Below are 16059 nucleotides of genomic sequence, written 5' to 3' on the forward strand. Positions count from 1 at the left end.
GAGACCACATTTAGAATATTGCATTCAGTTCTGGTTGCCTAATTATTATAAGGATGTGGAAGCTTTAGAGAGGATGCAGAGAAAATTTACCAGGATGCAAACTGGATTGGAGAGGTCTCTTATGAGGATAGGTTGACTAAGCTAGGACTAGAGGTATACATGATTATTAGAAGCATTGATAGATTGGACAGCCAGGGTGGCAATGGCTAATAACAGAGAAAGTCCATTGAATGTGAGTGGAGAAAAGTATAGGGGGGACGTCAGAGGTAGGTTTTATCTGAGTGGTGGTGTGCGTGGAATATGCTGCCAGGGTGGTGCTAGAGGCAGTTGTAGCTGAGACATTACAACAGGTTAATATGAAATTGTGAGTCGAATGACCTGTACTGTGTTCTGTTTTCTTGATCATGGTTGTCGTGCCTCCATTATATTATTTCCATGAACTGGTATTTATGTAAATTAGAAAAGTCTCAAGTAACTTGTTGACGACTGGCTTCATCAGGCAACAAATTAAGCTGACTTGAGATTCCGATGCAACTATTTACCTTAAGAGTCACTGAAGGTAGCGCACAGAATCAGGCCCTTCAGCCCAACTTGTCCATGCTGACCAAGGTGTCCTTCTGAGCCAGTCCCACTTGCCTGCATTTGGCCCAAATCCCTCTCCACCTTTTCAATCCTTGTACCATCAAAATGTCTTTAAAAAATTAATTGTGTTTGCCTCTACCACTTCCTCTGGTAGCACATTTCACATGATCATCATCCACTGTGTGAAGTTGGCCTTCAGATTCCATTTAAATCTTTCCACTCTTACCTCAAACCAATGCTTTTTGGTTTTATACGCACATATCCTAGGATAAAGTCTCCGACCTTACCTGTGCCCCTCATGATTTTATACATGTCTGTAAGACCACCCCACAGCCTCTACCACTTCAGAGAAAACAGTCCCTCCCTGTCCAATCTCTTCTCAAGTCCTCCAGTCCTGGCAACATCCTTCTGCCTTCTGAATCTTTTTTGCATACTCTCTCTAACGTAATCACTGATTTTTTACTTGTCTGTCCGTGTCTCTCTCCCAGCACTTTCAAGGAAATATGTACCTTGTGTCTCTGCCTCTATAACACTCCCCAGGGCCCTGCCATTCAAGGTGTATGCCCTGCCCTAGATTAACTTCCCAAAGTGTATTACCTTACTCCTGGAGGCGTACAACATGCAAACAAGCTTTTAAGGTTAACGTCTTTAATGCCAATGAAGATGTCTTCCTGAACTTGTCTCATTGTCTGCATGTGGCCCACATCATCCCAGGCCATTTCTATCCATGTACCCGTCCAAATGTCTTCAAAATTGAGATTGTACCCACCACTTACAGCGTCCTCTGGCAGCTTGTTCAATATACTACCCACTCTCTGCATGAAAATGGTTGTTCCTGAAATCTCTATAAAAAATCTTTCCCCTCTCCTTAAATCTATACCCTCTTTGAAAGGTCAGCACAACATCGTGGGCCGAAGGACCTGTACTGTGCTGTAATGATCTGTGGTTTCAGACACTCTATCCTGAAAACAGACTGTGACTATCACTCCTCATTACATAGATCTTTATCAGGTGAACACCCACCTCCTGAATGTTCCCACCTCTTCCTATAACATGAGCCCTCCACTCCCAGTAAATCTCTTTAATCTTTTCTGCAGCCTTTCCAGCCTAATGGTGTCCAGTAGCTGGATGACCAGAGTTAAAATTCCATCGGCTATCCCTTTGCCTGCTTGCCCAGCTGATCTAGCATTGGTCTTCTGTGTTACTAACCTCCCCGTAGCATAGTGAGGTTAGCAGGTAGATGAATATTTTACATATGTATTTGATGCTAGAGTGTGCCTCAAACTTAAGCAGCATTTCTGTCATTAAAGTATAGCCTCACCGAAAGATTTAAAAAGAGGTGTAAAAAGCTGTTAGTGTAACCGTTAACTGAAAGGGGACGGCCTGCGTGACTAGGTCTGGATGTTTAACACAGTGTCTTGGTTAGCACTAATGTACTCAAATGGCTCTTCTATCATTCCTTGTAGTGTAGTTGACATCCTGAGATAACTCCTGAATCAATAAAGGACTCTGGAAGAATCAACAAAATGCCATTCTGGCAAGCAACAACAGTTGATTATGATGCAGTGTCCAGGAGTTGAGTATATTCTCTATATATTTTGTATATTACTTTACATTAAAGTATTGGGAACTTCGGAACTATTTCTCTATGCATGTTTTTTTTTAAATAATCTGTTTTATAAAGAGTATTTTACATCATAGGAAGTGAAGATCATGTGACACAGGGGCAGAATTATGCCATTTAACACACTGAGTGTGCTCCACCATTTGATCATGGCTGACATATTTTCCCTCAGTCTCATTCTCCTGCCTTCTTCCTGTAACTTTGGCACCCTGACTAATCAAGAACAAATTTCACGACATATGCCTGTGATATTAAACCTGATTCTGAACCTATAAACATCCACTTTAAATATAGCTGTCTGGCTAAAGAAAATCCTCCTCATCCTTGAAAGGGACATCTATTTTGAGACTGTGCCCTCTGGTCCTAGACTCTCCTGTAGGAAACATCCTCTCCACATCCACTCTATCTAGGCCTTTGAATCTTCAACAGATTTCAATGAGATCCCCCTCATTATTCTGAATTCCAATGAGGACAAGCCCAGAGCCATTGATCTCTCCTCATATGTTAACCCTTTCATTCCCAGATTCATTCTCATGAACCCTCTCCAATGCCAGCACATACTTTCTCAGATATTGTGTCCAAAACTGCTCACAATACTCCGTATGTGGTCTGACCAGTGCCTTGTAAAGACTCAGCATTACATCCTCGCTTTTATATTCTAATCCTCAACAAATGAAAGCTAATATATGCATTTGCATTCCTTACCACTGACTCAACCTGCAGTTAACCTTTAAAGAATCCTGCACATGGACTCCCAAGGCCCTTCACACCTCCGTTTTCTGAATCTGTTTAGAAAATAGTCTACCCTTTTATTCTTTATACCTAAGTGCATGATCATTCACTTCCCTATATACTGTGTTCCATCTGCCACTTATGTGTCCGTTCTTCTAATCTGTCCAAGTCTGTAGACTCCCTGCTTCCTCAACACTCCCTGCCCCTTGATTCTTCATATCATCCACAAACATGGCCACAAAGCCATCAGTTCCATCATTGAGATCATTTACATATACAGTAACGTGAAAAGTAGCAGACCCAATACTGATGCCTGTGAAACATCACTAGTCACCAGCAGCCAACCAGAAAAGGCCTGCTTTATTCCCACTCTTTGCCTTCAACCAGTGAACCAATCTTCTATCCATGCTAGTAAGTTTCCTGTAATACCATGGGCTCTTAGCTTTTTTAGTAGATTCATATGCGGCACCTTGTCAAAGGCCTTCTGAAAGTCCAAATATACAACATCCACTGCACCCCTTTATCCATCCTACTTGTAATCTCCTCAAAGAATTCCAACAGGTTTGTCAGGCAAGATTTTCCCTTAAACCTGATTCAGCATAATTTCCTTATCACTGGCATATGTTGTGAAATTTGTTGTTTTGTTATTTCCTTATAGAGTTCCAACAGAATTGTCATTCAAGGTTTATCCTTAAGGAACCATGCTGAGTTCAGCCTGCTTTATTGTGTGCCTCCAAGTAGCCTGAAACCTCATCCTTAACAGTGTCTGCACTTGTCTGTGTTCTGTGTTTGATGTAGTTAGGAGAGGTGTGAGAAGTTGGGACTGTTTTCTACAAAGAAGGCTGGGGAAATTGACAAGAAAGTACTAGGTCTGGACTAAATGGGTGTGGGAAACTGTTCCCTTTGCTGAAGGGGGCAAGGGCTAGTCACAGATATGAAATAATGGGGAAGGTAAAGAAGAGATGAGGAAAAGTTATTACACAGTGAGTGATTGGAATCTGGAACACATTACCGGTACCCGCAGATGTGAGAGAGGCAGGTCCCATTAGACTTCAATGAAATTGGGCGAGGAAACTTTTGCAAGGCAGGATACAGTAGAAGTGCCTTCACAGACACAGTGCACTGAATGCCCTCCTGTGACCCTTTTCTATTGCTGCTGATAGTTCTCAAGGCTTCATGGGTACTCAGTTTGGTGTGGCCAGATCTGTTGTAACAGACACATACTTTATTGATCCCGAGGGAAATTGGGTTTTGTTACAGCCGAACCAACCAAGAATAGTGAAGAAATATAGCAATATAAAGCCATAAATAAATAATAATAAGTTAATCGTGCCAAGTGGAAATAAGTCTAGGACCAGCCTATTGGCTCAGGGTGTCTGAACTCCGAGGGAGGAGTTGTAAAGTTTGATGGCTACAGGTAGGAATGACTTCCTATGACGCTCAGTGTTGCATCTCGGTGGAATGATTCTCTGGCTGAATGTACTCCTGTGCCTAACCAGTACATTATGGAGTGGATGGGAGTCATTGTCCAAGATGGCAAGCAACTTGGACAGCATCCTCTTTTCAGACACCATCGTCAGAGAGTCCAGTTCCACCCCCACAACATCACTGGCCTTACGAATGAGTTTGTTGATTCTGTTGGTGTCTGCTACCCTCAGCCTGCTGCCCCAGCACACAACAGCAAACATGATAGCACTGGCCACCACAGCCTCGTAGAACATCCTCATCATCGTCTGGCAGATGTTAACTCCATTACGTTTACTTTGATTGATAGTGTCATGCAACCCAATGGGTATTGTTGGAATTCACAGCGATTACACTGGATGACTTTTACCAATGTGCTTATGGGCATGACATGGAGGAGGTTGAGCATGTTCATTGTGTCAGACAGTTAGCTTTCTACCAAACATAACTAATCTGGCAGAGAACACAGTCAACTTAATCAGTGGCAGTTTTAAGCACTGTTTAAAAGTTCCTTTTAAATCTAATCTTTATTTTTTCTCCAGTCCTGCCAAAGGGTCTTGGCCCAAAACATGGACTGTAATTTTTTCCATAGATGCTGCCTGGCCTGCTGAGTTCCTCCAGTACTTTGTGTGTGTTACTCACTGAAGTCCTTAACTTGGTGTTTCTTACAAGTGTCATTCTTGATGAAGCAACAGTGATTTATCAGTTGAGGGAGGACAGCAAATTGTGACTGGGAGGAAGTTTCTTTCTCCCTTTAACATTCTGTCATGAGACTTCATGCATCTGGACTCATGGTATATAATGTCCTTTGGATTACAAATGTTAGACAAATGGAAGATGTGTCAGTTATGAATAAATACTTTGCTTCTCTCTTGGCAAAGGAAAATTGTATAAATATTGACATTAAGTCAAAAAGTACAAAATTCTAAAAATCTCAATGAAAAAACGAGCAATAAAGCAGGTGAAAAGGTCCCTGTTTCTTCAAATCTGTAAAATGTGCAAGGATGTGATTGGTAACTGGGAGGCCTTCAAAGGAGAAATTTTGAGAATGCAGAGTTTGTATGTTCCTGTCAGGATTAAAGGCAAAGTGAATAAGAATAAGGAACCACGAGTGAATCCAAAGATGCTGGAAATAACTAAAAACAGAAAATGCTGGCAGAACTCAGCAGGCCAGACAGCATCTATGGAAGGAGGTAGTGACGATGTTTCAGGCCGAAACACTTCATCAGGAGTGAAGTAACATGGGATAGTCAAGGGGGGATAAGAAGTGGGGGGAGAGATAAGGTAGAGAGCTAGGAAGTGATAGGTTGGAGGGAAATGGGCTAGGGGGAAGGTGAAGAATAAGAGCCCATGGTATTACAGGAAACTTACTAGCACCTTCTACCACCACTCTTCTTCGCCTCGCGGAATTGGTCCTCACCCTTAACAATTTCTCCTTTGGCTCCTCCCACTTCCTCCAAACTAAAGGTGTAGCCATGTGCACCCGCATGCGTCCTAGCTACGCCTGCCTTTTTGTCGGCCATGTGGAGCAATCTATGTTCCAAGCCTACACCAGTATCTGTCCTCCTCTTGCATTATATTGACGACTGCATCGGCACTGCTTCCTGCATAAAAGTTTTTCCGCATCTCTGTTCTAAATGGCCTACCCCTTATTCTTAAACTGTGGCCTCTAGTTCTGGACTCACCCATCAGCTGGAACATGCTTCCTGCCTCCAGCGTGTCCAATCCCTTAATAATCTTATATGTTTCAATCAGATCCCCTCTCATCCTTCTAAATTCCAGTGTATACAAGCCCAGTCGCTCCAATCTTTCAACATATGACAGTCCTGCCATTCCGGGAATTAACCTTGTGAACCTACACTGCACTCCCTCAATAGCAAGTATGTCCTTCCTCAAATTTGGAGACCAAAACTGCACACAATACTCCAGGTGGGGTCTCACCAGGGCCCTGTACAGCTGCAGAAGGACCTCTTTACTCCTATACTCAATTCCTCTTGTTATAAAGGCCAGCATGCCTTTACAACGCAGACCTCAGAGACACCGATCAGGTGGAACAACTAAGGCAGGATACAATCAGTGGCCTCAAGCTAATCAACAACACGGCTCTCCCAGGGAGATTGAAGCTTTGGTGCTTTCACTTTGGACTGCTGCCCCGACTTATGTGGCCAATTACCATCTATGAGGTCACTATGTCTCATGCAAATCAGCTGGAGAGGCTGGTGAACTCACATGTGAGGAAGTGGCTTGGGCTACCGAGATGCCTTAGCAGCATAGGACTTTACAGGAATTTCTGCCAATTTCTAGCCTGGTGGAGGAATACAAATGTGACAAAGCAAGGCTGGAAATGACACTCAAAAAATCTCGGGACCCAATTGTAAGAGGCGTTGCTCTAGCAACAGGGAAGAAATGGACCCCAGCCGCAGCAGTACTGGACGCAGGAGCCGCCCTCCGACACTGGGACATAGTGGGCTATGTCCAACAGAGCAGAGGAGGCTTCGGCCTAGAAGCAATGAAACCTACCTGGCAAAAGGCTACTACAACTGAACGCTGGCACCTGGTGGTGGAGGAGATGCGCCACCAAGAAGAAGCAGCCAGATGTGCCAAAGTAATATCCCAAGCCAAGCTAGGCTGCTGGATGAGGTGGGAGGGTGTTGAGAGGAGGAAAATCACATGGAGTGAGCTGTGGAGCATGGAGTCAAACAGATTGAGCTTTATCATCAGAGCAACATATGATGTCCTGCCCTCTCCTACAAACCTAAACCTTTGGCTGGGAGAGGATCCAGCCTGTCCTCTGTGTCCAGTTCTGGCATCCCTCAAGCACATCTTGGTTAGTTGCAAGACCAGCCTAATACAAGGCAGATAAACCTGGCAACACAACCAAGTGCTGAGGTGTCTGGCAGCTGAACTTGAGTGTAAGAGAGTAACCATCAACGTCAGGCCTCTCGATGCCCAGACTACGTTCCCACAACTACCATCCTTCATCCAGGAAGGAGAGAAACCAGGAGCTAATCCCTTGCCTCATGACTCATGCCCACTGAGTGCAGCCAGGGACTGGGAAATGCATGTCAATTTAGGCCAGAAACTTACCTTCCCATCTGAAATTGCAACGACCAACCTGCAGCCTGACCTGGTCCCTGTCTTTATCACTGAGCTGCCAGTCTCTTGGGAGGATGCTGTGGATGGGGCTTACAAACAGAAAAGGCTGTGATATGCCAACCTTGCAGATGAAGCAGAGGAGCGAGGCTGGAAAGTAAAACTGTGCCCAGTTGAGGTGGGGTGCAGGGGCTTTGTAGCCAGTTCCACCATAAGGCTGCTGAGGGAAGTATGAGTCAGAGGGCAGGCCCATAGGAAGGCAATCAAAGCACTTGCTAATGCTGCCGAAATGAGCAGCCACTGGCTGTGGCTGAAAAGTAGGGATGCTGTCTGGGCTGCCAAGTGACCATCTAGAGACTAACCATGTGACACACACCCAGGTCTGATCAGCCTGTGGTGGGCCTGCCTCAGCTGAGGGTGTCTTGTGATAAAAGGCTGAAACACCCGGTAATGTCCAGATACACAACTGAAGATGTGTTGTAATGGTAGAAACAGCATCTAGTGGTCATCTTTAAGAACTACTTCCACTCAAGTCAAGTGCAGTGCAGAGAACTTTAGGGATTGTAACATCCAGTCCTATTAATCAAACTCTCTGGCTAAAAAAAATTCCTACTTACCTCTATTCTAAAAGGTCGTTCCTCAATTTTGAGGTTGTGTCCTTAATTCTGGATGCCCCACCATAGGAAACATCCTCTCCACATCAAGATTTTCTAGTCCTTTCAACATTTGGTAGGTTTCAATGAGATCCCCAAGCATTCTTCTAAGTGCCAGTGAGTACAGGCCCAAAGCTGCCAAACGCTCTTCAAGTCCCTCTGTACCTCTGATGTTTGAACCTTTTCCTCACTTAGATAATAGTCTGCACTTCTGTTCCTTTTACCAAAATGCATTATCATACTTTTCTCAACACTGTATTCCATCTGTCACTCTATTGCCCATTCTTCCAATTTGTCTAAGACATGCTGCAATTCCATTGCTTCCTTAGCATTACTGACCCCTCCACCTATCTTTGTATCATCCACAAACTTTGCCACAAAGCCATCAATTCCATTATCTAAATCACTGAAAAACAATGGAAAAGTAGTTGTCCCAATATTGACCCCTGAGAATACCACTAGTCACTGGCAGCCAACCAGAAAAGGCCCCTTTTATTCCCACTCACTGCCTCCTGCCCATCAGCCATTCTGCTATCCATGCCAGTATCTTTCCTGTAATGCCATAGGATTTTATCTTGTTAAGCAACCTCATGTTTGATAGCCTTATCAAATTCCTTCTGAAAATCCAAATAAATGACATCCACTGCCTCTCCTTTGTCCACCCTGCTTGTTACTTCCTCATGGAACTCTAACAGATTTGTCAGGCTTGATTTCCCTTTACAGAAACCATCGTTGTTGATGTCAGGAGGGCACAGAGCAACCACTCCCCACTAAACATCGAAGGCTCCTCGGTAGAGATCGTAAAGAGCACCAAATTTCTTGTTGTTCACCTGACGGAGAATCTCACCTGGTCCCTCAACACCAGCTCCATAGCAAAGAAAGCCCAGCAGCGTCTCTACTTCTTGCGAAGGCTGAGGAAAGTCCATCTCCCACCCCCCATCCTCATCACATTCTACAGGGGTTATATTGAGAGCATCCTGAGCAGCTGCGTCACTGCCTGGTTCGGAAATTGCACCATCCTGGATCGCAAGACCCTGCATTGGATAGTGAGGTCAGCTGAGAAGATCATCGGGGTCTCTCTTCCTGCCATCACGGACATTTACACTACACGCTGCATCCGCAAAGGAAACAGCATTATGAAGGACCCCATGCACCCCTCATACAATCTCTTCTCCCTCCTGCCGTCTGGGAAAAGGCTCCGAAGCATTCGGGCTGTCACGACCAGACTATGTAACAGTTTCTTCCCCCAAGCTATCGGACTCCTCAATACCCGAAGCCTGGACTGACACCTTGTCCTACTGTCTTGTTTATTATTTATTGTAATGCCTGCACTACTTTTGTGCACTTTATGCAGTCCAGTGTAGGTCTGTAGTCTAGTGTAGCTTTCTCTGTGTTGTTTTTTTTTATTACGTAGTTCAGTCTAGTTTTTTGTACTGTGTCATGTAACACCATGGTCCTGAAAAATGTTGTCTCATTTTTACTGTGTACTGTACCAGCAGTTATGGTCGAAATGACAATAAAAGTTGACTTGACTTGACTGACTTTGACTTATTTTATCATTAGTCTCCAAGAACCTCAAAACCTCTTCCCTAATATTAGACTCCAACACTTTCCCAACCACTGAGGTTAGGCTAACTGGCCTATAATTTCCTTTCTTTTGCTTTCCTCCCTTCTTAAACAGTGAAGTGACATTTGCAATTTTCCAGTCCTCTGGCACCATGCTAGAATCAAGTGATTTTTGAAAAGCCACAACCAATGCATACATTATCTCTTCAACAACCTCTCTCAGGACACTGGGATGTAGTCCATGAGGTGCAAGTGACTTATCCACCTGAAGATCTTTGAGTTTGCCTTGCAGTTTTTCCTTTGTAATAGTAATGGCACTCACTCCTGCTCCCTGACACTCACAGATCTCTGGCACACTGCTAGTGTCTTCCACAGTGAAGACTGGTGCAAAGTACCAATTAAGTTCATCTGCCATTTCTTTGTCCCCCATTACTATCTCACCAGCATCATTTGCCAATGCTCCAATATCAATTCTCACTTCACTTTTACTCTTTATATAAATTTTTGGTATCTTGCTTTATATTATTGGCTTGTTTGCCCTCATATTTCACATTTTCCCTTCTTAAAGCTTTTCAAGTTGCCTTTTGTTGGATTTTAAAAGCTTCCCAATCATCCAACTTCTCACTCACTTTTGATACCTTATATGCCCTTTCCTTGGCTTTTATGCAGACCTTAACTTTCTATGACAGCCATGGTTGCCTACCCCTGCCATTTGAGAACTTCCTTTGTGGGATATATCTATCTTGCACCTTGTGAACTATTCCCAGAAACTTAAGTCATAGAAACAAGGAAACATATAAAACCATTAGCAAAATACAGGCCCATTGGGCCACAATGCTGTGCCGAACGTGTACTTACTTTAGAAATTTCCTAAGGTTACCCATAGCCCTCTATTTTTCTAAGCTCCAGGCACTTATCCAGGTGCCTCTTAAAAGACCCTATTGTATCTGCCTCCACCACAGTCACTGGCAGTCCATTCCACGCACTCACCACTCTCAGCATTAAAATAAATTACCCCTGACTTCCCCTCTGTACCTACTTCCAAGCACCTTAAAACTGTGCCCTCTCAGGATAGCCAATTCAGCCCTGGGAAAAGGCCTCTGACTATCCGCATGATCAATGTCTCTTATAATCTTATACACCTCTATCAGTTCACCTCTCATCCTCCATTGCTCCGAGGAGAAAAGGCCAATGGATAGGTTCACTCAGCCTATTCACATAAGGCAAGCTAGGCAAAATCCTTGTAAATCTCCTCTGCACCCTTTCCATAGTTTCCGCATCCTTCCTGTAGTGAGGTGACCAGAACTGAGCACAGTACTCCAAGTGGGGTCTGACCATGGCTCTATACAGTTATAACATTACCTCTCAGTTCTTGAACTCAATTCCACGATTGTGAAGGCCAATGCACCAAATGTCTTCTTAATCACACAGTCAACCTGCGCAGTAGTTTTGAGTGTCCTATGGACACGGGCTCCAAGATCCTTCTGATCCTCCACACTGCCAAGAGTTTTACCATTAATACTATATTCTGCCATCATATTTGACCTACCAAAATGAACCACTTCACACTTATCTGAGTTGAATTCCATATGCCACTTCTCAGCCCAGTTTTGCATCCTATCAATGCCCCACTGTAACCTCTGACAGCCATCCACACTATCCACAAAACCCCCAACCTTTGTGTCATCAGCAAATTTACTAACCAATCCCTCCACTTCCTCATCCAGGTCGTTTATAAATATCACAAAGAGATGAGGTCCCAGAACAGATCTCTGAGGCACACCACTGGTCACCAACCTCCATGCAAAATATGACCTGTCTACCACCACTCTTTGCCTTCTGTGGGAAGCCAGTTCTGGATCCACAAAGCAAGGTCCCCTTGGATCCCATGCCTCCTTACTTTCTTAATAAGCCTTGCATGGGGTACCTTATCAAAAGCCTTGCTGAAATCCATATACACTACATCTACTGCTCTACCTTCATCAATGTGTTTAGTCACATCGTCAAAAATTCAGTCAGACTAGTAAGGCACGACCTACCTTTGACAAAGCCATGCTGACTATTCCTAATCATATTATGCCTCTCCAAATGTTCATAAATCCTGCCTCTCAGGATCTTTTTTCCTCAACTTACCAATCACTGAAGTAAGACTCACTGGTCTCCATCAACTTAACTGGTCTGTAATTTCCTGGGCTATCTCTACTCCCTTTCTTGAATAATGGAACAACATCTACAACTTCCAGTGCTCCAGAACCTCTCCCGACCCCACTGATGATGGAAAGAAAGATAATTGCCAGAGGCTCAGCAATCTCCTCCTTTGCCTCCAACAGTAGCCTGGGGGTATATCTTGTCCCGGTGACTTATCCAACTTGATGCTTTCCAAAAGTTCCAGCACATCCTCTTTCTTAATGTCTATATGTTCAAGCTTTTCAGTCTGCTGTAAAGTTATCCCTACAATTGCCAAGATCCTTTCCTGTAGTGAATACTGAAGCAAAGTATTCATTAAGTACCTCCGCTATCTCCTCCGGTTCCATACACACTTTTCCATTGTTACACTTGATTGGTCCTATTCTCTCATGTCTTATCCTAATGTTCTTCACATACTTGTAGAATGCCTTGGGGTTCTCCGTAATCCTGCTATCTAAGACCTTCTCATGGCTCCCTCTGGCTCTCCTAATCTCATTCTTAAACTCCTTCCTGCAAGCCTTATAACCTTCTAGATCTCTATCATTACCTAGTTTTTTGGACCTTCTGTAAGCTTTTCTTTTCTTTTTGACAAGAATTTCAACAGCCTTTGTACACCACAGTTCCTGTACCCTACTATCCTTTCCCTGTCTCATTGGAACATACCTATGCACAACACTATGCAAATATTCCCTGAACATTTGCCACAATTCTGCCGTATATTTCCAAACATCTAGAAACACAGAAAACATACAGCACAATACAGGCCCTTCGGCCCACAAAGCTGTGCCGAACATATCCTTACATTAAAACTACCAAGGCTTTACCTATAGCTCTCTATTTTTCCAAGATCCATGTAGCCATCCAGAAGTCCCTTAAAAGACCCTATCGTTAAGGGAACTACAGCTTTACTCTTTGGAGAGAAGGAGGATGAGAGGAGACATGATAGAGGTGTACAAGATATTAAGAGGAATAGACAGTGGACAGCCAGTGCCTCTTCCCCAGGGCACCACTGCTCAGTACAAGAGGACATGGCTTTAAGGTAAGGGGAGGAAAGTTCAAGGGGGATATTAGAGGAAGGTTTTTCACTCAGAGAGTGGTTGGTGTGTGGAATGCACTGCCTGAGTCAGTGGTGGAGGCAGATACCCTAGTGAAATTTAAGAGACTACTAGACAGGAATATGGAGGAATTTAAGGTGGGGGGTTATATGGGAGGCAGGGTTTGAGGGTCAGCACAACATTGTGGGCCAAAGGGCCTGTAATGTGCTGTACTATTCTATGCTCTATGTTCTATGTTCCCCTCTCATGCCATTGTAATTTCCTTTATTCCACTGAAATACCGACACATTGGAATTTAGTCAACAGATTGTATATATCCCAAGAAGAGTTACAATAGACAATAGACAATAGGTGCAGAAGTAGACCATTCGGCCCTTCGAGCCTGCACCGCCATTCTGAGATCATGGCTGATCATCTACTATCAATACCCAGTTCCTGCCTTGTCCCCATATCCCTTGATTCCCCTATCCATAAGATACCTATCTAGCTCCTTCTTGAAAGCATCCAGAGAATTGGCCTCCACTGCCTTCTGAGGCAGTGCATTCCACACCCCCACAACTCTCTGGGAGAAGAAGTTTTTCCTTAACTCTGTCCTAAATGACCTACCCCTTATTCTCAAACCATGCCCTCTGGTACTGGACTCTCCCAGCATCTGGAACATATCTCCTGCCTCTATCTTGTCCAATCCCTTAATAATCTTATATGTTGCAATCAGATCCCCTCTCAATCTCCTTAATTCCAGCGTGTACAAGCCCAGTCTCTCTAACCTCTCTGCGTAAGACAGTCCGGACATCCCAGGAATTAACCTTGTGAATCTACGCTGCACTTCCTCTACAGCCAGGATGTCTTTCCTTAACCCTGGAGACCAAAACTGTACACAGTACTCCAGGTGTGGTCTCACCAGGGCTCTGTACAAATGCAAGAGGACTTCCTTGCTCTTGTACTCAATTCCCTTTGTAATAAAGGCCAACATTCCATTAGCCTTCTTCACTGCCTGCTGCACTTGCTCATTCACCTTCAGTGACTGATGAACAAGGACTCCTAGATCTCTTTGTATTTCTCCCTTACCTAACTCTACACTGTTCAGATAATAATCTGCCTTCCTGTTCTTACTCCCAAAGTGGATAACCTCACACTTATTCACATTAAACGTCATCTGCCAAGTATCTGCCCACTCACCCAGCCTAATTTCCAGAACCACCTCCTTTAGTACCCTAGGATGCAGACCATCTGGACCTGGGGATTTGTTAGCCTTCAGTCCCATCAGTCTACTCATCACCGTTTCCTTCCTAATGTCAATCTGTTTCATTTCCTCTGTTACCCTATGTCCTTGACCCATCCATACATCTGGGAGATTGCTTGTGTCTTCCCTAGTGAAGACAGATCTAAAGTACTTATTAAATTCTTCTGCCATTTCTCTGTTTCCCATAACAATTTCACCCAATTCATTCTTCAAGGGCCCAACATTGTTCTTAACTATCTTCTTTCTCTTCACATACCTAAAAAAGCTTTTGCTATCCTCCTTTATATTCCTGGCTAGCTTGCGTTCGTACCTCATTTTTTCTCCTCGTATTGCCTTTTTAGTTAAGTTCTGTTGTTCCTTAAAAATTTCCCAATCATCTGTCTTCCCACTCACCTTAGCTCTGTCATACTTTTTTTTAATGCTATGCAATCTCTGACTTCCTTTGTCAACCACTGTGGCCTCCTTCCCCCCTTTGAATCCTTCCTTCTCCGGGGGATGAACTGATTTTGCACCTTGTGCATTATTCCCAAGAATACCTGCCATTGCTGTTCCACTGTCTTTTCTGCTTGGATATCCGTCCAGTTAACTTTGGCCAGCTCCTCGCTCATGGCTCCATAGTCTCCTTTGTTCAACTGCAACACTGACACCTCCGATCTGCCCTTATCCTCCTCAAATTGCAGATAAAAACTTATCATATTATGGTCACTACCTCCTAATGGCTCCTTTACTTCAAGATCACTTGAAGTATGCCTTCTTAACCAGAGAGTCAACCTGCGCAAACACAAGGAAATCTGCAGATGCTGGAAATTCAAGTAACACACACAAAATGCTGGTGGAACACAGCAGGCCAGACAGCATCTATAGGAAGAAGCACAGTCAACATTTCGGGCTGAGACCCTTCATCAGGACTAACTGGGAGAAAAGATAGTAAGAGATTTGAAAGTGGGGTGGGGGTGAAATCCAAAATGATAGGAGAAGACAGGAGGGGGAGGGGTGAAGCTAAGAGCTGGAAAGGTGATTGGCAAAAGGGACACAGAGCTAGAGAAGGGAAAGGATCATAGGATGGGAGGCCTTGGGAGAAAGAAAGGGGGAGGGGAGCACCAGAGGGAGATGGAGAGCAGGCAAAGAGTGATTGTGAGAGGGGCAGAGAGAGTAAAAAAAGGAGGGGGGAATAAATAAGTAAATAAGGGATGGGGTAAGAAGAGGAGGAGGGGCATTAACGGAAGTTAGAGAAATCAATGTTTATGCCATCAGTTTGGAGGCTACCCAGATGGAATATAAGGTGTTGTTCCTCCGACCTGAGTGTGGCTTCATCTTGACAGTAGAGGAGGCCATGGATAGACATATCAGAATGGGAATGGGAAGAATTGGAGCATGGGGCAAGGATTCAGATTTCTGGATTATTGGGACCTCTTCTGGAGCAGGTGTGACTTGTACAAAAAGTATGGGTTACACTTGAATCTAAGGGGGGGCCAATATCCTGGCAGAGAGGTTTGCTAATGCTTTTGGGGAGGTTTAAGCTAGCTTATTTTGACAGCGACAATACTTCATTAGGAGTTTGAAGAGATTTGGTGTGTCAACAAATATACTCAGAAACTTCTATAGATGTACCATGGAGAGCATTCTGAGAGGCTGCATCACTGTCTCGTATGGCAGGGCTACTGCACAGGACCAAATGAAGCTGCAAAGGGTTGTAAGTTTAGTTGGCTCTATCTTGGATACTAGCCTACAAAATACCCAGGACATCTTCAAGGAGCGGTGTCTCAGAAAGGCAGTGTCCATTATTAAGGAAATAGCAGATGAACTTAATGAGTACTTTGCATCAGTCTTCACTGTGGAAGACACTGGCAATATGCCAGA

The sequence above is a fragment of the Hemitrygon akajei genome, chromosome 19 (assembly GCF_048418815.1).
Source record: "Hemitrygon akajei chromosome 19, sHemAka1.3, whole genome shotgun sequence".
Taxonomy (NCBI): domain Eukaryota; kingdom Metazoa; phylum Chordata; class Chondrichthyes; order Myliobatiformes; family Dasyatidae; genus Hemitrygon; species Hemitrygon akajei.